General features: G+C 38.7%; 1 long non-coding RNA gene across 1 annotated transcript in view; it reads left to right on the forward strand.

The window, feature by feature from the left end:
- LOC120411880 overlaps positions 1 to 25965 on the forward strand; it is a 126860-nt gene that overhangs the window by 88122 nt on the left and 12773 nt on the right. Inside the window, exons 8-9 of the long non-coding RNA XR_005604436.1 lie at positions 16853 to 16996; positions 25312 to 25428. This is a non-coding gene — a long non-coding RNA (uncharacterized LOC120411880). The remainder of the gene's footprint in view (positions 1 to 16852; positions 16997 to 25311; positions 25429 to 25965) is intronic.

The raw sequence follows: 25965 nt of genomic DNA on the forward strand, positions 1-25965 counted from the left end.
CATTAATATCTGGCCCAATATGTGTACTATTATTACACTTTCTAAGCACCAAATAAAGTAGTTGCTAAAGGCAGCCTGCCCTGACAGCAGTGAAAGGGGAAGAGGCAAAGTTTACCCATCACTACATCATTATTTTGGATTTTTCTTGAGTCTGTAAATGAACAGATAGTTTTCTGGTATCTGAAAACTATTTTTTCAGGTAGTTTTCTGATCCAGAGTTGATTGATGCTTACTGAGATTTCCGTTGGCTTCATTAATCTCTACGCATAGCCGTTAAGACGGAGCAAGTTTTGCCAGAAGTTGAGAATCTTGCTGGGCTTTTTGTCTCCTCTCTCTTGCTCACTCTCCAAGGCCAGCTCCGCAGCAGCTGACTGAAATAGACTGAAAGCCTGAGTTCGGTTTCTAGTTGATGCAATTTTTGATTCGCGTGGATTTCCACCAGCAGAGGACTTTGTCCCACTACCCTGTTCAACAACAGCTTTGAAACAGTATTGCCTCCTTCAATCTCACAAAGTACAAATGACTTCATTCAATAAACGTAAACAGGGTAAAGAACAAATGTCTATACTGACTGGCATCAAACCAGAGCAGGGCTCAGACTCAGGTTGTCTGGTCATGAGCACTACCTGCGTGTTAACTCACCCACTGGAATGGACTGGGAGTGCAGCAGCTGCCTTGTGAAGCAACACGCTCAGACCAGGGAAAACTCAGGAGCCCACACTCCTCTCCTGCTCTCTACCGACACTGAGGAGGCCTGTACAGCCTGGCCATGGGGTTTTTTTCCCCATGCTTGGGCACTGTTGCCAAAAGCAGTGTTTTTCCATGCAAAGGACTAAAATTTGTGCTGGGTGGGTGATACTGACAAGGCAGGCTTCTCCATCACAGACTGATGTCAAGAAACACCTCACCCTTAAGCAGAGACGACCTCAAATGATTGTAGCTTGATTTTACTTCCATCATGAGATGGACTGGAAATTTAGTTTATGAAATGTTCAAGATATAAAATAAGGTTTCAGTCTGGGTTAGCCACATAACTAGTGGAAAAAAAGGATAATTTAGCATTTACAAAAAAGCTTGTCAAGATTTGTTTCCTTCTACCAACATCAGCCAGGGAGGTTTGACTCTTGCTTGCACACAGAGTCTGGAGAGAAAGTAGGATGGAAAGGTTCCACATTTGGCCAGTCTTTCTCACCACACAGAAAATCAGTAAAGGATCATTGAACTTGCTTCTCTTTGAAAGCATTGTACTCTGTCAGGCAGATATACTATACTAGTGTAAGCACCAAGAAATGCAATAAGAACCCTATGGGATACTATATATTCCATGATCTTTATGGATGCCTTCCCATAGATACCAGATAGACAGTTGAATTCTATGCTGATTGTGTGCATTGATTTTAACTTACTCCCTGCTACTTCACTCCATTCTTGTCCTGCTCCTGTTACTCTCTAAAGTCTGTCTGACGACTTCTGTTCCACCTCTGTTTTTCTTCTCCACACTTTTTGTGCATAATTGGATTACTGTTTTTTCAAGCATTTGAATATTTTTCCTGCTCTCTTTTCTCATCCTGTTATAATTCCCTAGATTTGGTTTCATTCTCATAGTCTCAGCATTTAATTTCTTAGTTGGCATTTTTCCTTGCATCTCTCTCTGTTTCTTCTCATCATCCCACTTATTCAATACTACACACTCCTCCAAAGGCTAATTCCTCATTCTGGGGTTTAGTCCAATATCTTTCTCCTACATCACCCCCCTATCACAGTGTGTGAGACACTCAGAAGTTTTAAAGAGGTACCTTTCCTTTAAAATTACATCAAATCTGTATTTAAAATTCCACAGAGTATCACCTACTCTAATAACAAAGAAAAGAAAAAAAGGATGAAAGTTTATTTTAAGTGGAAATTATACTATTTTAACTGCACCAAATTCCTTGGAAAGTATAACCAGCTAATATTTGTGAAATACTTCCAGCATTAAGAAAGCATGCCAAAAGTGAAAAGCGTGGGTTGAACATGAACATATTTGGAGATGCCTTATAATAATTATAAATGCTGAATGCTGACCTGCTTATTGGAATAGTTGCTGTAAAATAGATTTGTTTTATTTATTAGTTGGAAGAAACAGCTAGGACAGGAGAAAATAGGGACAGATAAGTCTCTTTTCTCTTGAAAAGGGAAGATAGCGTGATAAGAAAAAGCCTTGGTAGCAAGGGAGAGTAGAGGTTTTAACAGCAGCAGGCTCTCAAATAAGAGAACTATCCCATGAAACAGAGTGAGGGAAAGGAACGCTTCCTTTGGTTTTCTGAAGAAGACAAGCCTGGACTGCCAGTCTGGTTCTGGTCAAGACCCCACTGTAGTTACTGTAAGTAACTGTAGTTACTCAGAGCTAAAACTTTAATCAAGCTGTAGCCATTGAGTCAAAGCTAGGAGCACGTGTCTCACAGGACCAGAGGGTTATTTTGCATAGACATTTACAGTTTTCATCTGAGGCAATTCAAGAGCAAAATCTCGTAACATTAGTTGACCTATTCCTCTGAATATTTCAAATATTCCAAAGTTCCCTAAAGTGGTTTTAACATTTCTTTAAGCTTTCTTATTAGTGTAGAGCGGCCAGTGTCTTTCCCACATGAATTTTCTCTTAAACTCAGGCAAAAGTTTCTGTGTTCATGCCCATGTTCCCTCTCCATGGACAGAGCATTAAGAAAAAACCAAAAAGAAATCAGCCTTTGGAAAAAAGACCTCCTGAAAAATTGCTAAAGAATAGTTAACAGAGTACAGAAAAGTCATGTGAGCATATTCCAGCCAGAGTTATGCATATTTTACAGATTTATAATGCCTTCTCTGATGAACCTTAAAAATCTTGGTTCTCCATTAGTATCCAGCCTTTGAGTCAGCAATCAAGAGGGAATAATTCAGAACTGACATCACAGGCAACTTCACAGTTTAATGTCAACGGATGACAGGGAAAGGAGAGGCTTGCATCAGGTTTTCATCAAACTGTGTTTAGAAATTATCATGGATTTCTAAACATAGGTCTGACCAGTCTCACATTTGGCACCAAGTGCAGCCTTTCACAATCTGGTCTGGAAAGGATTTTTGTGACTTTATTTCTTCCTTGTCAGATGCTGTAACCATTTTTAGGTAACTAATGAATATTTTTATCTGACCTTCTAATCTCCAAGTGCGTTAAAAAAATGCCAAAAAATAATAAGATGGGAGAGAGTATGTTGCAAAACAGATGATTTCACTGAAAATCAGAATCCCTTGCTGAATTTCACTGTAGATTAAGTTCTGCAATATGCCAGAAAGATCAGGTAGACAGGCACCAGTATGATTAATTTCACCACTATTGTCTTTTCTCCAACAAATGAACCACTGAGGCTACTAAACCAGCATGTGTAAGCACACACTTTGTGTGTATTAACTGAAGTGTTTGTCAACAAATCACATTCCTTTCTCCAATAGTTTGGTCAGCCATCTTGAGCTATTCTACAAAAATTACTATCAGAGGAATTATTTGCTTTTGTATCTCCATCCATACCAAGCTGAAATGGGTCAAGAAGACTCACAATAGGAAGGGAGTTTTGTTTACCAGATCTAGTGTACAGATTTTAGTTCATTGGATCAAAACTCCCTTGAGTATATCTTGGATCCAGAACTGTTTTGAGTACTTCTAGGTTTCGGATCTATTTTCATCTAGGATCTTACCTGTAGCTTATGACTAACAAGAGGCGTTCATACCCAGTACCTGCCCTCTGGTATACGGACATGAATGTCACTGGTGCCAGCAGAAGTTTCATCCACGTTTCAAAGAAAAGTGTAAGCTCTGTCCATTGAAATCCCTTGGCGATTTTAAGTAACGACATTAAACTGGTAGACAGCTCAGCTCCAGAATAAAGGTTTGAAGCACGTATGAACTGCTTTTTATTCCACAGTACAAAGAACATATTTTTTTTCCAGAGCAGTAAGTATAATCCTATCTTATATTTCAAGCATGCAGTTTATTATCCCACTTTTTCACTTACATTTTTCTATAAGGTCTCTTAATCCATTTCACTGAAAAGGGGATTTAGCAAGTGTAGCACATATCAGATTCCCTGATAGACAGATGGATTTCCTGGTTTTTTCTTTCATTAGTGAATGCAAAGCTATTTCTTTTTGAAACCTTTCATAAGCAGAAGCCGAATGATTTTCTTTTTTTTTTTTCAACTACTGTACAAGAACCCTGTGTCTACAAGTGTATTGGAGAAAGATCAGAGAAATATTCATGTAGTGTCATGCATATGTACAAAATTTCTAATTGATTAATCACACATTATGCAAACCTGTCAAACATCATGTTAAAATGTATCCCAGAGTTTCAAAAATGACGAATTATTATTAATCCTTCTGAGATTCCCAAACCAGGTAAAAGATGACTGAATTAATCTTCATGATGATTATATAAAACAGGCTGTATCTCACTTTGAAAGACAAGAATCATTGTTTTTTTTCAAGGACTTCTCAGTTAGAATCTTCAGTTATAAACTTCCTAGTATGGAGTTTTAAGAGGTATCAAGAAGCTGGATTTCAATATGTCAGATAGAGCTGTACACGTTGTCCCCTGGCAAGGAAAGAAACAGCCTTTGTGACTGCCTGAACAGGCATGCAAAAAAACCTGACAGAATTGAAGTATTGACCTAGGTGGGTTTTCCAACATCAGGCAAGGACCCTGACACAGTTCAGCTGAGAGGTCTGGCCATCCAACTCCACAACTCAAGCGTGAAAACATCATTTAGACTATCCTACACTACATTCTAGGGCTCACAAACCTCCATATTGGTCACACCTCCCTTGCAATAGTTCCTCCAAACATTACATAGTGTTTTATTGCAAACTACTATTGTTTACCATATGCCTGCATTCTCCTCCTTCTTTACACATGATCTTCTTGATTCTTAAAATATTTGCACTGTAACTTCATTACCTGGTTGCTCACAGAAAACTTTTCAGATCCATACGCTAAGAGACATGGGCCTGAAACTTGCTTCTCCTTGGCCTCAAGGTGCTGCCTCTGCACATGTGGAAGTAGGGAATGGAAAAAGCAGTCTCCAGAGGAATGTTGCCAATCTAATTTTGCCCCCCTTTGGCAGTTTCAGCTGTCAGGTTACTAAGGTAGAGGGTTAGAGAAAAGAAGGTGGACGAATTTATTTCAACTCTCCTTGAAAATTTCCTGTGATTCAGGGAAGTTGTCTCAGCTACAAATCTAGAATTCATAAATCCTCAGCCACACTTGCAAGTGACTTCTGTAATTCTGACCACTTTAGAATCATAAACAAACAGCAGCATGTCTGACAGCTTTGGTAGGAGAAACCAATCCTTCAGTCTTCTCACAAAGTAATTTCAGTCAGTGAGACTAGACCCAATTCTGTACAGAACCACAGCAAATCTCCCATTTGGCCACACTTGGGAAGCATCTGCATAGGAGATTTCTAACACCAGGATAGTCTCCTGTCCCAGGGCTGCAACTCGTAACAAAAATATTCACAAGGCTGAAAGGCCCAGGAGGCATACTGCATATCTTAAAAAGCTCAAAATGGGGGAACTCTGGGGGAAATTAATTGGCAAGGAGGGAGAATGGTTCTCCAGGTGTTCTCCACAGCTCACCGAGCAAATGTCTGTATCCCAGCACAGTCAGGGAACTGTGTTTCAAATGCCTTAAGCTTCCTTCCTCACCACAGCCCTGCTTCCAGAAACACAAGATAATTCCCATGAGGAACTGCTGAGGAACAGCCTGAATACAACACAAGTTTCAAAAGCTGTAATTTAGCTACATGTGCTCTTGTAGGCCCTGCACATAAAGGGGGTTCTGGTGATACAAATGGAATGACAGAGTGCAAATGATTTTTTTGTTTCTTCATCAGGAGCTGTCACATCCTACCCCCTAGATGACCCAAGCAGGGGGTCCTCCCCACAACCAGCTCAAGTTTTGCAACATCTTCTAGGAGAAGGGCTGCTGCACCTCAGGGTGTGGGCAGCTCCCCTGTGCGCTTCTCACCAGAGGAGTATTTCCACTTTCAGCTCTAGTCAGCACAGCAGCTGAGCTGGAACAGAGCCACACACCTACAGATGTGCAGGGAAAATATTCAAAAAGCAAAAGAAAAGCCAAAAGCAACCTATAATTCTGATAATATTGTGCTTGTGGCGTGTCTGATTAATGACCTTAGAAGTTCCAGAGCAGACAGAGTTCAGGACAAGCTTAATTTTAATGTAGTTCACAGTTCAACATAATTAGTAGTAAATAATGAAAAGACTCCTGGTCTGAAATTCAGGGACTTGGACTGCTTTTGCATCACTTCACTGAATCACCTGTTTGTAATTTGAAGTCTAACAACCTGATGACATTTTGATGTCTCTGTAGTTATTTGGGGACTTTTTATAGCTCTCAGGAATTCTGCCTAACCTTTTTCTCTAGCTTTCTTTTAGCTTTGCTAGCTTTCTCTAGCAGAAAGATGGTCTGCTAGAGTATATTCTTGAGCCTCTCCTTCAAAAAAAGCTTTAACACCTGCTTTGAAACAAGTCAATACTGAAAGGCTTTGCCATGCAACTTGCACATGGTCTTTAGTTGAGCACCAAAACTAATTTTCAGATGAATTTTCAGATTACTTCAGATGATACACATTGTCCGGTTTTAGTTTACACTAAAAATGTCTAAGCATTTTTTTCTGGAAGAGAATTTCTGGTTGAGAAGAAGAGTTTGGGGTTGTTGAGCCTATTTCTTTCTTTCTTTTTTTTTTAATTTTTACTCTTTGATGACTTGGAAAGCTGCAAACTGGAATTTTTTCCATAGCTTTTGGGGAAGGAAGTAGGAAGAAACTTGCACTGGATTGGAGCCTATATTAGTCAGTTTTAAGTTTCAGCATGCAGCATTTGCATTAGCAAATTAAAAAACCCATAAAGCATAGCTCAAGACTGCCATGGCAGACTCAAATTTAACAGAATAGGGCAAAGGGATTGGCTATATAAAAACCTCTGAAATAAAGCTCTATGGGAAACTGGGCTGCACAAAGACTGCTTACACAGTTTGTTAGTTTTAATTCTAAGGTTACTAACCTAACTTTGGCTTCTAAATAATTAAAACATATTGCAATTATCCTTATTTACTATACCCTCTAATTTAAAAAATGTCCAGTTTCAAAGATGCTGATATAATGAGGGTACAGTGTGATGGACATGTGCTACTTTGCTTCCAGGTACCCTGAAGGAATTAATATGTGTTTACACTCATTTTTGACCTGTTTGTTTCTCATTCCACTTCCTCTGTGGTTGACTTGCTCTGTGCCTGTGATGACAATCAATGATAAAGAAAGACTACGCACAATTCAGCTGGAGACTTAGAGAGTAAAAAACAGTAGGAATGCACACCATAAAACCGGTTTCTGGGAAGGGTGTTCATGTAACCCCATCCCTGTCTTTTTCTCCTCTCCTCATTTCTCTGGGGAACAATTACCCTTAAGAATAATCCCCTGTCTTAGCATATTTGATCAAGGAAAATTAAATTAGCTGCTTCCCTGGCTACAGTTTCTAACATTACTGTGAAATTCTTAATTAAGTCTCTTCAGAATCCCTTCACACATCTTGTTAACTAAAAGTCCATGGTTTATAACTGCTAACCACAAGAGCCAAGAAGTGCCAATTAGCAAAAATGCTTTATCCAGGGAATATACACAACTGAAATATTAGACACAGATAATTACTACAGTGGCTTATGTTAAGATGGAGGCTTCCTATATTGCAGACATACACATGGGGTGGTATTTCTTCTCATGGCTTTTTTTCTTGGCACAACTCTAGTTTATGAGGGAATGGGATGGGTGGACAGAGGCTTACAAAAGGCCCTAGCAATTAAGCCAGTGGTCTGGACAGAAGAGAATAATGTGATGAAATAGCCTTTCGAGAGTCCTGATCCCTACTATGCAAAAAGAGACCTCAGGCAAAAAAAAAAAAAAATCCCCTAATATTTTAATAAAATGTAGTTTGTGCAAATTTAACATCAGAAAGGGAAGAACAATGAAGAACAAATATAGAAATCCTGTAGGCTAGAAAAAAATTTGCAGTGTTTGTAGGGCTGCTAGGCTGCATGCCAGCATTAAGCCAGACCATGTCATAAGTAGAACAAGAAATGGGGACAGACCCAAAGCTCACTAAAGTAATGGTCAATATTTTGCTGATTTTAAGGTAAAAGGACTAATGTAAAAGTGCCCTCCTTAATTAAATTTTAGTTTTGCTAGCACACCAGCCTTTTGCCACCAATTTATCCACCTATATAAATTTTTTTCAGAAACATAAATAAAAATAAATATATTGTCAAATATTGCATGTTGACAAATACTAAATATATATAAATATGAATATAAAATAGAAATATTTCAGTCTGTTTGGTCTGAAGGCATCATAATATGTCTAAAAAGAATGGCTTGTTGTTTCTTTTCCCCCAAGATAGCAGAAATATGTTATACATGGCACCAATTTTGGTACCTGTACAACACTAGAAAACAAGGACCTATAATATAATATTGCCCACTGGAAGGTCAAGCACAGCAACCTGGCTCCAAACTCTGAGTCACATCAAGTAGTGCCTGTGGTCTGGTGTTGGAGTAGTTTAGGAGTGCTCAAGGGTTTCTCTATGCCATAGATGCAGCCCGTTGCTTAAGGGGCTTAAGCATTACCTTAAGTATTTTAGTATCCAAAATGAACAGGGAAAAAAAGCATAATCAAGGACTTTATTTTGATTCTAATTGTTTATATATGCATGCTGATCTCATTTGATTCACCAGTAATTAGATATAAGAAATGTCAAGGTAAGCTAAACAAAAGTAAAATACTATCTGTACTATTCTATCTATATTCACAGACTTAGCTGAAAATCACCTAAATAAACACATCTGCTAAGCTTACATTTTCCAGTGATAGCAGTTTTTATGTTGTGAAATGTGTTTGATGTATTCACGTTACATAGACCAGTTTCCAATTTTTTTTAATGTGTAAACTGACCTTTTTCCTGTTGGCTCTGTGCTGGCCAAGATATATTTCATTTAATATTGGCTAAAGCTAGAGGCAAAATGGTAAAATTCTCTAGCGGTTTTATATGTACATTGGAAAGAAAATATTGTGAGTGTTGCATGAAGAAAGGGACCAAAAAGTTTAGCCCCATTATATATGTTCTCTAGAAGTCCCATACATTGCTATCGGTCACTTTGGTCAATAGCTAGGTAGGAAAGACCATGCTGTTTCAGACAAATACAGCTGGCCTTTTAGAGCTCCAAGGGAAGGTTATCAGTTACATGAGGTGATAATAAAGACTCAGGGCCAGAGTCAGCACCGGCACATAATGCAAATCTATCTGTAAGCACATCTGTAAGCATTTGTGCCTCTATGAATCCTCCACGTAGAGGAATCAAAATATCCAAACATATTCCCTTTGAAATTGATTCCAGACAGTCTTACTTACCTTCAAGGTACAATATCAGGTTCCTCACGATGATAACAGAAACATGGCTGGTAGGGTGACAAGTGATGTTTAGCTGGACAAGGGGTGACTAGAGAAAGGGGAAGGTACTTGAACTTCAACCCCTCTCTTGCAGTGGCTTTTTTCTGTTGCTTTTCTGAGTGTTGTTTTTCTGTTCCCATTCGTAGCCACCCAGCCATGAACAGCCCATCATCTCCAACATTTTACTCTTCCCTCCCAGATTTGGTGTCCAGGAGCTGGGATTGAATTTCAGAATTGAAACCTCAGCAAAAGAGCTGAGAAGGAAGACATAGATTATTTGTACCTCTGCCAAGCACAGAGAGGCTGGCTTGGCAAAGGTCAAACATCCCTTCACAGGTGAATAAGTGAAGAAATAGTCTTTCATTTTTATTTTTGTTGAGAATACACCACCTGTATTACTTGTGTGAATGAAGAGACTTAAATTATTAGATATCCTCCGTCCAATCATCATTCCAGTAACTTCCTTCTAGTCAGAAACTAGATTGAATGTGTAATTGGTATCTTTGCTGAAGAATTGCACTTTATGTACTATTTGTTTATAGTTGTGACAGCTTATTCTTCCCCTTAACATCTCAAAATCTGACAAGGTTGAAAAGCTTATACTTGACAGGTTGCTATAAATCATCAATATTTAATTAAGTCAAAAAGAGGGCATATGATTAGTGATGTGCTGTCATTAAGTACCTAGAATGATCTCATAAATTCACCATTCCAGCCATATTAAGATCAGTAATAAAATACACTTATTAGATCACAAAGGATACACAACAGCCTGAGATTAAAGTGCTTTAATCCTCTTGGAGAACAGCAACAGCAGCACTTAAGTTTAAGGTCATCTGCTTTTATGAGGCTTGATATAATATTTGTACAAGTAAATACATCAGAGAGTACTGTTAGTACTAATTATACAGAGTATTCAGTGGAAGTTTCCCTGAGAAATGCTGAAACAAAGATATATTCACTTATTCTTGGAACACATGGGACACATGGACTTGTCCAAAATCCAGCAGAATTCAGCAGGCAGATCACAGAAGTGACTGTGGAGTACTGTTAGACAGTGATGCCAACAACATAGGGGTTAAACTCTAGCAAAGTGTATCAGGATGTCAGATCAGTACAAACTTTAATTGACAGCTGTTCTTCATCTCTGTCCCCCACCTCCCACAAATAATGCCTTGATAAATACTGGAGAGACACCTTGGTTCTGACACTGGCAGCACTAATAGTGATGTTGTATTTCTCTTAACAAAGCCCAGAAATCAGGATGCAGGACACATCCTGAGGGGCTTCACCTTGTTTCAACTGCCTTTCAGGTCCCCCAGCTGAAATGTTGAGGACTAGAGCAACAGAGATTCTGATGAGAAAGGGCACAAGAAAAGCAGGAAAATTGAGAGCTGCAAGTCTTCATCAGAGAGCAAGTAGGAATGGTGATTGTAGGTCAAAGACAGCTAAAATGACAAATGTGCAAGGGCTGAGACCAAAACAACAAGAACACAGGAAATAGTAAAGGCAGCAAATATATCAGATGAGGCAAAAGCTGGCCACAGAAAAAGGAACAGGGTGTGAGTCACAAACTGGTTCTCTGAGACCAAAAACTAGATAGGAGGAAGGAGGTAGACAAGTGGTGAGAAAACAATTCCAAAAACAAAGAAGGAAGAAATAAAAGGAAATTACACATTTTAGATGTGTAATTTGAAAAACATTCAGATTCTTAAGAAAACAGTTAATTGACTGTTACAAGTAAAATTTCTCCACTGCAAATGTCAGAAGTAGAGATACTTCGTAAAAGTGGAAAAAAAACTTCATGATTTTGCCAGTTTGGTAAATTATGTGACTTAAACATGCTAGACATGAGGGAAATGGGCAACAAAATCTTCCCCAAAAGTCAAAATATTCCATTTCAATAGTTTTATGAGATAAATACTTTTTCTAATGTTCAAAATAGCTTTTTAAAATGTCCCTCTGTTTTTCTTAGTTGACCAGGAGTTATTTTTAACCTTGTTTCCTTGAGAAAATTGAGGACTTCTATTTTGGATAATCCTTCACGGGACGGATTTCACCAACTGTAAAAATAGCTCACAATTTCTCCTGCCTATGCAGCCAGAGAGTAGCATAAACCTGCATGAAACTACTTTTCTTTCTTCTTTTAACTGCTGGTGAACTAAATGGAGTAAAAAATTTATCATTCATTCAGTTCTAATTCAGCAAATTTCCAACTGATGCTTTCTCAAAAACCCTTTTGGGCTCCTGGTGATGTTCTGATTGCGTTTGCTCAGCTCTGGTGAAGGCCCACAGATTATAAACTCTTTCTGACAAGGACTCTCATTTATTTTCTGCTGCCTGGAGTTGCCTTAGGGCTGTAGCACGTGGTATGGGAGGCCTGAAAGATTGCTAAAGCTCCCTTTCCCAGAATTGTCTCTATTTTGTTACATAATTTAACATAAACATAGATTCCGTAACTTCTGAATGTTTGGGGGAATATTTTTCTTTGTTCAGAGTACTAAAAAGACCTCTTTTTTGAGTTCTTGAAAACATTTCAGTAGCATAAACTGAGACATTATGAATGTTCCACTTCAAAATTCATCTTTATGATGTTTTTTACTGATGATTAAAATAATAAGCAATTACTTTGTACTGTTGATGGCTGCTTCCAGCTTCTTGCTCCAGGAATAAAACCATGCTCTACTGAACTGGGAGCCCCAGGTTCAAATCCAGAAGCAAGAACTGTGAGAACTTCTTTAATAGCTCACCTCACAAAACATTAGAGCAGGAGATTTACCAAGACTGGATTCCTACATTTGGCTTGAATAACTTGACAGATTGCAGTCTTGAATCACATTAGAGAAAAAGTAATAATTCACAAAAAAAGAGGATGAAAGGTTTTTATTCCCCCCATCTCTCAGGGGATATACTATTTGGATTGGGACATTTTTCTTAGGGACCTCTGCACTCTGTTCTAAAGCATAAAATTGATAAAATGTCTCGGACTCTGCTTAGCAGCAAGTAGCAATTATGAATGTGAGAAGAAAAGCATAAAACAGAGACAATTGCACTAAGATTCTATGAAATAAAAATTGGCCATCACTTACTTAATGAGATGATTTCATTATGATTGATAGAGCTACAGAGACTTTAATTACAAGAGAAAAATCTTATTTTCCTATTTTCTGTGAAAAATTTCTCTTCCAAAAACACTGAATTTGAAAAGGACCATTCTGAAAACCATATATTGAAAATAGGTGGTTTTTTAAAGAAAAAAGGGAGTGGTTAGGCAGATACAATAGGCTGTTATTTAGTGTTCATAAACTAGTGAACACCCTTCTGGGAAAGCTGTTGCTGCTGAAAGGCATGGCAGCAATATAGGGGGTCTTCCAACATTTTTAGTTGTCATCAAACATTGTAAAGAAAGTACTGTGAAACAAAATATGCTAAATATTAGACAGAAATAGTAGTTAAATGAAGTTTTACAGGTAATAGCTCAGAGCCATTGTAGCTCACACTGTAGTAAAAAGTGCCATGTCTCAGGAAAACTCAAAATGAAAGCAGATACTCAGAAGCCATTCGTGACATATTTTTTCAGGCTAGTCAGGCTTCCAAATTATGTATATGTATTCATGCATATATATATATATATATATATATATATATATATATATATTTGTATAAAGATAATTTTACAAGAAGGAAATATTGTGCATTGAATTTTTTTGTCATATTTAACAATCTGTATCTGTGATTGCACACACTTCTGACTCAGAACTTGGAGCAACAGAGATTTGTTCCCAATCATGGCATCACTGTTTAATTTTCTGTTCCCTATTCAGAACGATGAATTCCAATCCATTACTCATATTTTTACATTTTTTAATTCCTGTACCCAGCAGTATGCTTAAGTGTACTGTTCTCAGTATCTTGCCAAACCTTTCTTTCACTTTTGTCTCTAAGCTTCTTTCATATCATGTTTTCTTTTAGGTTTTCTGTCTGTCCTTTCCTCTGAAAGACTAACAGTCTTCACTCCATTCCTTCTTAACACATATATTTTCTGGGAATGTCAACACTAATCTGTTGGAAACAGAGATCATTTAGTATAATAAATCTGCACAACCTGAGAGATTAGACCCTCATCTGATCATTCCCCACATTTTATTTGTGTGCCTCACTAGCAATGTTTATCTCACTGAAAATGTGTAATCTAATGGAGTGGCCCTTAACGTTCAAAAAGGACACAGTCAGTAAAAATACTCTATAAAATACAATTATGGTCTACATTTTAAAAAACAGTTTGGGATTTTGAGTCCAACTGGATGACAGTTTTCAGAACAGGTGGTCCAGCCAGCTCCAGACCAACATGGATGCTTACAATAAGATAATAAAAAGTTGTTAGGCATTGAAATTTGGGTCAGTATAATCATATGGACTTCCATTCACCACATTGGGAATACAAAAGGAAAAAATACCTCTCTTGAAAAACATGAATAATTTCTCCACAGTATACTGAAAGGCATATTTTAGCTGTAATTGCTGAAGAGTAAAAATACCAAATAAGAAGAAAATTAATAAAAAGAAAGAATATAATCTCACAGCATGTGTAGCTACTGCATTTTGTTGTATCTTATACTTGGACTCATATTCAAATTAAAACATTTTGGGGGTTTGGGTTGGTTGGGGGTTTTTTGCTAACATTTTGACTCCAAGATTTAACCCTGTATTTTATGCTGAGGAATAATTGGGCTAGTGCTAATTAAAGAGGCTAAAGGAAAAGCTTGCTATTTTATATGCCTGTATGTCAGGGATATGCACATAAGAATAATACATTTTTCTGCCACAGGCCAATTAGAAACTATTTTTTTTTCTTTATTACTTTCTAAATAAGTTATCTCCAGTTTATGGAGAGGTAAAAGTGACTTGCCCACGCAAGAGATTTCATTGGATACTCTAAAAGCATCCATTTCCTCAAATAATTTTTTTCCAGCTTCACAATAATTTTCCTGTTAAAATCATGGCCAGACATAAGACATTGGGAAGCACTATCAAGTATAACTACTGCAAAGTCAGTGGAATAGTTGGTATTTGCCTCAATAAATGCAGATAAAAAGCACTCCCCAGTTCTTTGCCACTGCTAATTCTGCTGAAACTGTTGTGCCACACATCCTTTTACTGTCCATGTAGAAAGCTCATCCAGCAGAGCTGGATGATTTACACGCTCAGACATGGCACTCCAAAATAATAAGCTACAAAAGTAATTTGTTTAGCACTGTGACAATTCTGTCTGTGAAACTTAAAAAAAATTATTAATGGTGGTAGTTATTTATAGATCATCTCTAATCCACAGAAGATAAAAGCATTCACCCCTTTTTCCAAATTGATGTATAGATTGCATGTCAGAGGGATAATATCACTTAGCAGTGAAACGTCTGGAACAGCATTTCATAGAAGAAAGTGCAGAACAGAGTTTAAGGAAGAAATAATACACCCATGTAACAGTGGTGTCAGTACATGCTGTGCCAACTGGCATTTGCCCAGGACTCCAGAGTTAACCTCTAACCTTGTGAGAGTACTAGAGTACCACAAAAAATGATGCCTGATATTTCACCCAAAAGATGAGAAAAAGACTAAAAGTGGAGATTTTTGATCACCATCAAAGACTTCCTAAAATTCCTTTTCTTTCTTACCTAGCCAAGTTCCCGTTATATCAGAACACTTTCTCTGTGTACACGCTCTCACACTGCCCCCCATCACTCTACCTCAAGGTGGAAGTAGGTTTGTTTACCAGATTGGGATGGGAGTATTTCAGCAAGTACTAATTAATACCTCTTGAATAATATTTTATTATCAGTAAAATGTCTATCACTTCTCTCTTGACTTCTGAATCAATACAGTTATAGAAATAAAAATCATATTTTTCAGGAGATACACAAAAATCCTAAATTACTTAGTAACTTGGAAATAGAATATGTAATAGCTATTCATTTAATTCATTAAGCTAAGGAACCAAGAAAAATTTGCTGTCTTTCTTGTTTGTAAAAATACTCTCTTATATTCTAATTTTAAAAATATAGGAACAAAACACCCAATTTTTCATGGAGAAATGACTACACAGCTAGATTCTGGCTCCGTGTGTTTCACTTTTTTATGTAAGAAAGTCATCACCTGAAGAGATCTGTAAGGTGCTCAACCCTAGAATAAACACTTTCTAGCAGACAAATATTATATTTCTCCCATAGCATTAAGGGAAGTACAGGGACTAAGCTGAAAACATCTGTGTTGCTCCTTGTATGTGGAAAGTATAACAGCCTATGTGCAGTGCCAATAACAATATACTGCTTCTTATTTGCCAAGTAATGCTGGCTATCATCAAAACCACACCTTTAATGGAGTAGCTGAAAGGCACAGACCAACAACAGTATTCAAGAAAGAATGGGGTAAGGAAGCGATTGTGCCTCAATCTGTTCCTCATCACTTTATGTCCCAGATGAGGTGAAACACAGAAATACTGTACCTCATTCCCAGCTCTTTTTGACTGGGGACATGCACTGGTTTACCTCTGGTTCCAGGGCCAGATCTGTCAAAGTCAATGCTAATGAAATATGATCTCTTTCCCTTTTCTTGCCTACACAGCTGTTTGATTAGAAGACTGAGGAAATAGATCACAAAGGCCAAGTGTGCTCATCTCTTTATGGGTGCCATTAACAATATGCTTCAAGGCAGGCTCCAGGGATTTCTTATTGGTGGCAAAGAAACCTACATAAAGTAGATTAAGCAAACAAGCTCTTTTTCATCTACTGGCTAGTACCAACAGCATAAACAAATATTCAGCAATTCAAGTTCTCCACTGATAAAGTTCTTGTCACAGTGATCACTAAAAGTGTTCAATCACCCAGCATCCAGGTGCTGCATACTGATAACTTTGCCTTTAAATTCTCCCCAGAAGGAACAAAACATTAGTTAACTCCATGAGTTTCAGAGCTCATTCTTCATTTAACACCAGGAAGGATGTAACACAGCAAAGCTGGGACCAGCCTGACTTTCCTCAAAGCCGGATCCCCACTAGTAGCTGTGGTTTTTCCACCCCTCAGGGCTGACACTATCCTGCTAAGGTCTGTACCTGCAATACCCAAACCAACTCATTTAAAAATGACAGGATGTGCACTGGCAGAATAAATTACCTGGTGAGGGTGGAGGCCAGCAAGCAATGTTTTATCAACTCGACAGTAACACCACTGACTGCACAATGCCATTGTTTAGTACTCACTGCTCATACTAGCCAATCCCACTCATATGCATGAACAAGACATCTTTTGTATGCACCTTTTTTCTTTCCAGGCTTGATCTTCATTTTCACAGAATCACAGGCTATTCTGGCCTTGATGGGACTGAAAAGGAGCATCGGGTCCTTAAGTGAATAGCCCGTACAGGGATCAAATCCATGACCTTGGCATTATTGGCACCATGCTCTAACCAATTAAGGTAATCTCTTTTATCTCAGCCTTAATTATCCTTCCTTTTCCTCTTTTAGCTGGGCTAAGATTTCCCTTCCATCCTGTTTTCCTCCCATCTTGCCTTAGGAAACACCTCGCTGTATTCCCTCCTAATAATTAGTTACAACATTAAACTGAACTTCCAAAACTTGAAACCTTAAAATACACTGTCTAGGATTGGATGTCTTCACAAGCATCCAAACAACAGATCTTCATCAGTAACTTCTGTATTTTAATCTCCTGGGTCTGCAAAACTGTGTTGGAAATTTTGCAACAGTTGTCCTTCAAATTTAAGTTATGGTACTTCCTTTTGTTGTTTTGTTTTTTTTTTTCATTAAGATGGGGAGAACACTTCAGCATAATACTTATTTCAGTGTGTCAGTATTTTACATGTGCTTCTGATCAACACCAGAAAATATGTAAGGGCAGACAAGGATATGTAACGACAGCATAGGTAAGGAAGAGTTCAATCAAATTTTCATGAGCTTCAGAGAAGATCTATTTCACATTCTTAAAACTACTGTTAAAATTGATTTTTTTACCACCAAATCTTCCTCATATATTTGTTTCCAATGTTATTTTTTTGTGTAGGCTGTGTGACTGTCCTCTACCACCAAAGGATTCTTTTGACAAGCACTTGAAAGTAGCATTCAGAGTTAGAGGGTGGACAGTAAGAATAAGAAGCAAAAACCAAGACCAAATCTGGGATAAAACAACTTAGTCACGCCAATAGGTCTCAGAGAGACATAGCCTATGCCCCTTGGAGCAGCATCCAGTTGAGCCTCTGGATAAATCTGTTACACAGAAACACCTGAGTACATGTGCCCCATTGTTTTTTCCTCCATGAATTTTGGAAGATCTTTTTCCTCCTCTATCCCAAGAGAAAAAAATCACAGGCAAATGTTTAGCAGCTGTATCTTCACTAAGCAGTGTAACGTGGGCTCTGTCCTGCACAGTCTGAAACGAACTGTTGTGTCTCACCTATAAGCATCACCTAATGAAATACTGATGGAAAGGCGGTATAGAAAACTCAGGCAGCACTTCTGAGAGTGGTAATCATTTAGCCCACTCATAGGAAATGTTATTTCCATTACTTTTGGGCCTGTAAATCTTACCTTCTCAATGATTACACTGGAAAACCACAAGCAAACCCAGACATAAATTACATGCAATTAAAAGGACCTTCTGCCTTTCTGTTTCAGTAAATGTTTTGGATCAGTAAAGCCAATTAGATAAAACTTTCTGACAGAAATTTGGGAAAAATTCCTTCTTGGAAATGTGGTAATCCCTGTGATAAACAGAGGTATGTTTAGAAAAGGTGTCCCAGCGATTTTTATTGATATGCAATAGGGACATTTGTGTCTTAACAAGAAAAGCAGACACCATGAAATTGCTGGTTTGTTTATTCAGAGCTAAGTGGAAAGAACACATTAAAATAAAGGTGAACAGCATCCAGTGATGACAGAAGCAATTTGCCAAGTGTGATAAATATGCCAATGTTAGTAGACACAATAGCAGCACTCTGCAAAGCCTGATGACAAACAGCTTCTTCAGAATTGGTACAGCAGTTAAGGTTCCCAGACTGACAGGAAAATGGGAGGAAAGGAAATGAAAGCAACTTTCACATTGAGTTTCAGTTAATTATAAGCAGAAATTTGGGAGAGGAAGCAGTCTTACCTTTTGAAATGTCACTTGCCTCTCTTTAGATTATATTATGCCCAAAGCCTGAATAAATATTCTTTTGGCATTTGGAGCCAAATAATGACTCTGCTCCACAAATATTCTCAGTGCCATTATATGTTGAAGAAGTTGAATATATGTGTTTATTTTTTTTTTCTCCAGCATCAGCAATGAAAGTAAAACAAGAACATTAAGCATTTGTGGTCAATTCATTCTGGAGAGAAAAAGAAAAAAAAAGAAAAAAGCAGATCACACTTCTATTCTGCAATTGTAAGATTGCTAGAAGGAGCTGACTGTAAAAAGGAACCTAAAAAATCTGGCAATTATAAAAAGTGACCACTTCCCCTTTAGGGACTGTCATCATATTCTGATTTACTGAGACTACATCAGACTAGAAATAAGCCCTCTGCAATACTTCCTCTTTGTTAGAATCATCAATAATGAAATAGTGATTTTCGGTATCCATTCTAGCAGCTATTCGTACCTCAGCATTTATAAATGCTTCATAAGCCAGAAATTCCAGGAATTGTGTCAGAATCTGTTTGCATTACCCTTTGTATCATACACCATTGTTTCCCCATTTCACTCTCTTAAAAATAACACTGTGTACAGTCCAACAATTTTCTTCTTTCATATGAATGCAAATAAAGACTTTATTAGAATAATAGATTGTGTGTAGTGATTGCTGATTAGTGACTCTTAGGGGATAGCTTGCCTGAAGCATTAAGGTCTTGCCTTGGAGGCCCTGATCTGGGAAAACATTCCTGTGTTGAAACAATTCCCATCATTTTAATGTGTTTTACTTAAGCATTTGCTGTTGGGAATTTTTAGATTTTATTTTATGTTTTCCATCTGCCTAAAAGATTTGCTGTTGATCATCCTCCAGAGCACCTTGGTTTTAAGAGAACCAGTCACTTGAGTCTGCCCTTGTACCCAGCCCTGAGACCAAATGTTCCTCTGAGCACACAAACAGCTGTGGCAAGGGATCACTCTGGGCTTAGTGAGTGCACGGCCCATGAAGCTGGTATGGATCCTCAAAAAATGTCAGGAAAGCCATCACCTTCTAATAAACACCTCTAGCTAGAGAAGGACTGCTGTGACTCTCTCCTTTTAGCTTAAAGCCCAGTTTCAGCAGTGGGGACAGAGATTATCTTTCTTCTAAAGTAAGGCTTTTCTGGGATGCATAAATGCGTAGCTTAAAACTCCTCCACTAAAAATAATTTACTGAATCCCAGGATTTCCATTTCATCAGGTACCCTAACCATTACTGTACTGCAAATTCATACTGCCTGTACTCACCCCACCCCCAAACGTACTGGAAGAAAAAAGCAAGGCCAGCTGATTCCCTCAAAAGTGACAGCATAGGGGCCTTAGGTTTGATGCAGAAGCTTCAGCTATGAATCACAACTGGAAAAGTCCTTCTCCCTCCAGTCCAGAGTGAGAGGGAGGCAGGCAAGAAAAAAAGGTTCACAGCTCATTCTCCCCTGCATGGTATCTCACTGGCCTCTGCTGTCCATGCCCATGGAGTGCTGGCTGAGCAGGTCTTGTTAATCACTGTGCTAAGGAGGGAACATCCCTGCTCTCCACTTCGGGAGTGTTGACAGCTGCTGCCTCTCATCATCACACAGGGACAAAGATGGTTCTTAACGTTATTTTTCCTTGGGTAACTTTCTTCAGCCTACAAACTCTCTCTTGGCAGGGTGGCTACCACAACTTGGCTCTGCTCCTGGTTGTCCTCAATCACTTCCATAATAAGCATGATATTTTTATTTTTATTTTTATTTTATTAATAACGTGAGAGGAACTGCAAAGTCATTAAAAGGTATAGCTTCCTGGCACAAATTTAATTATCAATTCCATCATCTGAGATCACATCTCCCGTGACTCCAGTGCCACAACAGAAATGCTTCTGCATCTGAGGTCATGCAGAATTTGAAAGACTTTATCTCTCATTTTACTTGTTCTAGTTTCGCAAAATTCAGACCATCCAATCACTGCCTCAAACTTTTTTTTGGTATAACCTTTTTCTGTTATGACCTCTTAACTCTGCTGTCCATCTTGTTTTTATAGCATACATCTTCTCTGACATTTGCTTTTTATTGTTCTTTCTGAATAAGTTCCATACTTACTTGATTTTCAAATTAAAGTTGATCTTCCAGCCCTGAAAATGATTAAATTTGAATTTAAAATGTGGATATTTAGTTACTGTGATTATCTATGTAAGAGGTTTTACATTCAGGTTTATAAAAAAACTTGCAAACAAAGGCATGATTTTTTAACAGTTCTGCAACCTTAGTATCTTCTGATTTTTTCCTTGCTTTATTTTAGTGGCAGAACAGATATTAACTCCCAGCCCAGTGTTATATCATCTCTGGAGACCATAAAAAATAGGAGATGCAGACTTACACACACAGACACACACATTTCATATTCCCATCACAGAACATTTACATATGATCTTTAATCAAAATATTTTACCACTGTGAACAAGTGACAGCAACATCATGAACACATTATTTAATGAGTAAAATGTGGACACAAGCAACACAGGGATCTGTCTTGGAATATAGACAGGGAAGGAGATTAAAAAGTATTATTATTGATGGATGTTTTACTGTAGTGAATTCAAGTTTTACAGAATTAAAATATGATACCCATACTCAATCTGAGCGATTCCTGTTGGGTTAGTTCTGCTCTTGGAAAACCAGAAAGACCCAAGTAATTTACTTCCTCATGATGGACTTACATTCACTAAGCTCAGGTGTTCTTCCCACAGAGATCAGCATGAAGCCATACAGGTAAGCACAGCTGGGAAAACACAAACTACCCTGAGAAAGGTCTGCTCCTCCTGTGCTGCTGGGATCATCAGTGTGAGCCCCAGGATGGGGTCTCAGTAATATTTAGAGCTGGTATTCATCCACAAATAGGGGATGGAGAAAGTGGACCTTGCTCATGTCCTTGGAAGTCAGAGTGTGTTGTGTAAGCAGTCACCACATCTGTGAGAGCAGCAAATTAGGAAAAAAAACAGGGACTGAGAGTTGTGCATGTAAGTTACCTGGAGCAGTAATTGGAAATAAACAGCTCAACTATGGAGTCAGTGATCTCTTGGTAAGAGAGGAGTCACATCTCAGGCACATATCTCAGCTTCCTATCAAGGACACCTGGATCCAACAACAATTTTTTCTCAATTTCTTATTTGCCAATAAAGTGACTTCATGACACATATGTGGCCTTTTTCATCTCTTCCTGTGCTCATGTTCAAGAAAAGCAGTTTGGAGTCTGTCACAACCTGAAAGGAGCTGATTTTTGTCTTTCATGTTGGAAATAAGTACACGCAACATTGACAGTATTTCTGCTCTACTTTGTCTAGATATAAATCTGGCCTTGGAAAAAGCTAGAGCGCTTCAAAAATATCTTGGATCTCTGTGGAGACCAAACAAAAAAAGGAAGAGTGATTTATGCCTCGTTAATTTGTAGAGCACCTTTCACATTTGGCTGAATTTTGAAAACACATGTTTGTGGCTTTTTCCTGAGGTCTGGTGGCACCAGTCTAGTGAGCCTGGCATTTCTTCTGCTAACACAAACCAATAGTGAAGACACATGAGATTACAGGACAGTTTCCACACCTTTACAGTTTCCAATGACTCTTTCCTGACCTCTCTGTCCTATAATGGTCTCACTTAGGGAGTAAGGCAGCAGGTAGTAAGGATGGCCAGAAGGGAATGAGGTTCACTTGAACTCGACTTGTCTGTCTGAAGGACAGGCATCGAGCCAAAGTTCTTACTGTAGATTGCACTATTTTCCTCTCAAGTGTCTCTCTCTCCTGCTCTCTCCAGCTGCAACAGAGGCTTCTCTTGCTGACTTTTCCTCTGCCCACTTCCCTGAGCTCCTATGTTCCAAGTGAGATTGAAAGAGGAAGTGCTGAAACAGCAGCGTGCTTTTCTCACAGTGTTTCTGGATGAAGCGGAAGCCCAGAACACTGGAAATCTGTCCTGTTTTGCACTCTGTAAACAGCTTCTATAGCAACATAGCCAGGACCGGACAAGTTATGCATATGAGCATAAACTTGTAGACATCAAGGACTCCATGATTTATACAAACTGTATTATATTTTACCTCTGTCTCTCAATTTTATAAACCATGTTTGTCTTCTGAATGAAAAATATTAAAAGGGAATAAATCACAATCTACAATCACATCTTTCTTTTTGTTTAAAGTAGGAAGAAGACCTGTCGGTTTTTTCCTACCAAAACACACTTTGACATCCCTGAACTCAGACCTAAAAATTGTGCACCTTTTTTTTAATTTTTTGGTGCAAATAAGCATAGCCAGGTTATTGCCAAGGCACAAAGAGCACGGCACAAAGAATTACAAGCTCCAATCTTTTATTTATATAATGCTCTTACCTCTGAGTTATTTTTTTTTTCCAGAAGTGCCATATTACTGATCCTAGAATCATGCAATCATAGAATATGCTGAGTTGGAAGGGACCCACAAGGATCATTGAAGTCCAACTCCTGGCCCTGTACAGGAAACCCCAAGAATCACACTATGTACCTGAGAGCATTGTCCAAACACCTCTTGAGCTCCATCAGGTTGGTGCTGTGACCACTTCCCTGAGGAGCCTGTTCCAGTGCTCAGCCACTCTCTGGGTGAAGAACCTTTTCCTGATATCCAACCTAAACCTCCCCTGACACAGCTTCAGGCCATTCCCTCAGGTGCTGTGACTGGTCACTAGAAAAGAGATCAGAGTCTGCCCCTCCTCTTCCCCTCACAAGGAAGTTGTAGACTGTAATAAGGTCTCCCGTCAGTCTCTTCTTCTCCAGGCTGAAGAGACCAAGTGACCTCAGCCACTCCTCATACGGCTTCTCCTGAAGGCCCTTCACCATCTTTGTGGCCTTCCTCTCTAATAATTTTATATCTTGCTTACATTGTGGCACCCAAACCTGCCCCCAGCACTCGAGGTGAGGCTGCCCCAGTGCAGAGCAGAGGGGACAATCCCCTCCCTTGCCCAGCTGGTGATGCTGTGCCTGATGCCCCCCAGGACACAGATGGCCCTCCTGGCTGCCAGGGCACTGCTGACTCCTGTGCAACTTGCCATTGACCAGAGCTCCCAGGTCCCTTTCCCTGGCACTGCTCTCCAGCATCTCATTCCCCAGTCTGTCCATATATCCAGGGCTGCCCCATGCTAGGTGCAAAATCCAGCACTTTTTGTTAAACTTCATATGGTTGGTGATTACCAGCCCTCTAATTTGTTGGGTTCTCTCTGCAGGGCCTCTCTGCCTTTGAGGGCGTCACTGGTTCCTCCCAAATTAGTGTCTTTGGCACACTTACCTTCCAGTCCTTCATCAAAGTCCTTCATGAAGACATTGAAGGGCACTGGACCTAAAATGGAGCCCTGTGGAACCCCACTAGCAACCAGTCACCAGTCTGATGTAGCCCCATTTACTGTAACTCTTTGCACCCTACCTGTGAGCCAGTCACTCACCAATTGCATGATGTATTTATCCAACTGCATGCTGGCTAGACATTTTGTCCATGTTTTTCAATTTGCAGTCTCAGATCTTCATTATTTCCTGCTTAACTACCATTTTATGAAAAAAATACTCATATCAGGCCACACTTTCTTTGACCCTGTGTTACGTTGATGTTTCACGAAACATATTTTTGTGACTGATGTTAATACCCATATGTCCTTTATTCACTTAGGAAGATAGTTTCCAGCCTTAGCAGTTCCATAGAGTTGTGCCACGCTTTCTTCATAAGCCATGGCAGCTTTAGTCCTGCAGTCCAGTATTTACAATACAAACTTAATTGTCTTTATTAGCTATTATATTTTTCTTAACAAATTAACATTTGAAAGGCTTGGTAATTTTATTTACAGGGTCTGTTGTGGGAAAAACAACATCCAACAAATAACTGAATTCCTCAAGCTCAATGCAATCATAATTGCTTGATACAAGGTACAGATTGCCTTTGTGTTTTCCTAAATGGGATTAATGCTCAGAGGATTCAGTAACTCCTCATTAGCAGGCAAAATGATTGAGTGCAACTGACTTCCAAATAATGGCTTTGGTCAGATTATGAGTGTGCCAGAGAAACATACACCCTAAATGACTGAAATAGTCCTTTCAGATTGCCCTTATGTGCAGACCACGGATTTGAAGGGATAATAGAGTCTCAGCTAGCATAATTGCAAAGTATTTTCTTACTATCTCTGGCTAAATATCTATGTGGGCTAAGCAGAAAAGCAAAATTTGAATTTCATTTCCTGTCACTGCAGAAGAAATCTGTAATACTGTGGCAATTATCACAAAAGAGAGATCCTAGAGGCAGACATGCTTTTGTGGCCGGAGCAGACCTGTTCACAAGAGCAACAGCTTGTAATGTATTTTAGAATTGCTATGGAAAGGGAAGGAAAAAAAAAAATCATTTTGCACTTAAAAGGATTCATGCTGTTATTTGTTTCTTAGTGCTTTGAGCATTTTATGTCTACATGTTGAAGGAAACCTGAGTTCTATGCTTTGATAAGGCATTATGCACATCCATTATATAAAAATGTGGTGGAGTCAAACAAGGATTTGGCACTGTGTCCCTGATTTCTTTTTTTTTTTTTTTCACCAGTGATTAATGATGTTGCCAGGTGTCTGATGCCAGGATTTTGTTCAGTTTCAAACCTCTGGCCAACTCTCAGACTCAACAGTTTGAAAGCTTCCAGAAAGCTGACTGAAGAGATCTTAGGTGAGCCTCTCAGAGCAAATGACCATGGCATTAAGTGCATGATCCAGCTCCCACTGAAGGCAATGAAAGTCCTATCATGGACAACAAATGAGGCCAGATCAGGCTACTGTAATAGGTTTACTTCCACTTCTTAGCTGTAACAAACATACAGAGATCTCTAAAACCAAAATCTTAACAGCAAGAAAAATTCACCTATTCCAAATTATAACTAGAATATAAATGTAAAACAATTTCTTCAGTGTAATAGTGTTGATCTTATTAAACTAAAGGCCATTATTTACCTTAGAAATGTGCTGCCGAATTTTGCTTTCTTTGCTCAAGATGCCATTATTCTAAAAAATAAAGAGGGGGATAGGCCTGTGGGGGTGGGTATATCCTCTGCACACCACACTGTGTATCTAACCAACCCACTCTGAGAGAGTCCTATGACCTCAACTGCACCAAGGATATGCAGGAAATACATTTCTTGCTCACACAGGTCTATATTTTAAGTACTGCTACACTGTAATTGAAGTGCTTGTTTTTTATGCTCTGGTG

Source organism: Corvus cornix, chromosome 2 (genome assembly GCF_000738735.6).
Source record: "Corvus cornix cornix isolate S_Up_H32 chromosome 2, ASM73873v5, whole genome shotgun sequence".
In the NCBI taxonomy this organism is placed as follows: domain Eukaryota; kingdom Metazoa; phylum Chordata; class Aves; order Passeriformes; family Corvidae; genus Corvus; species Corvus cornix.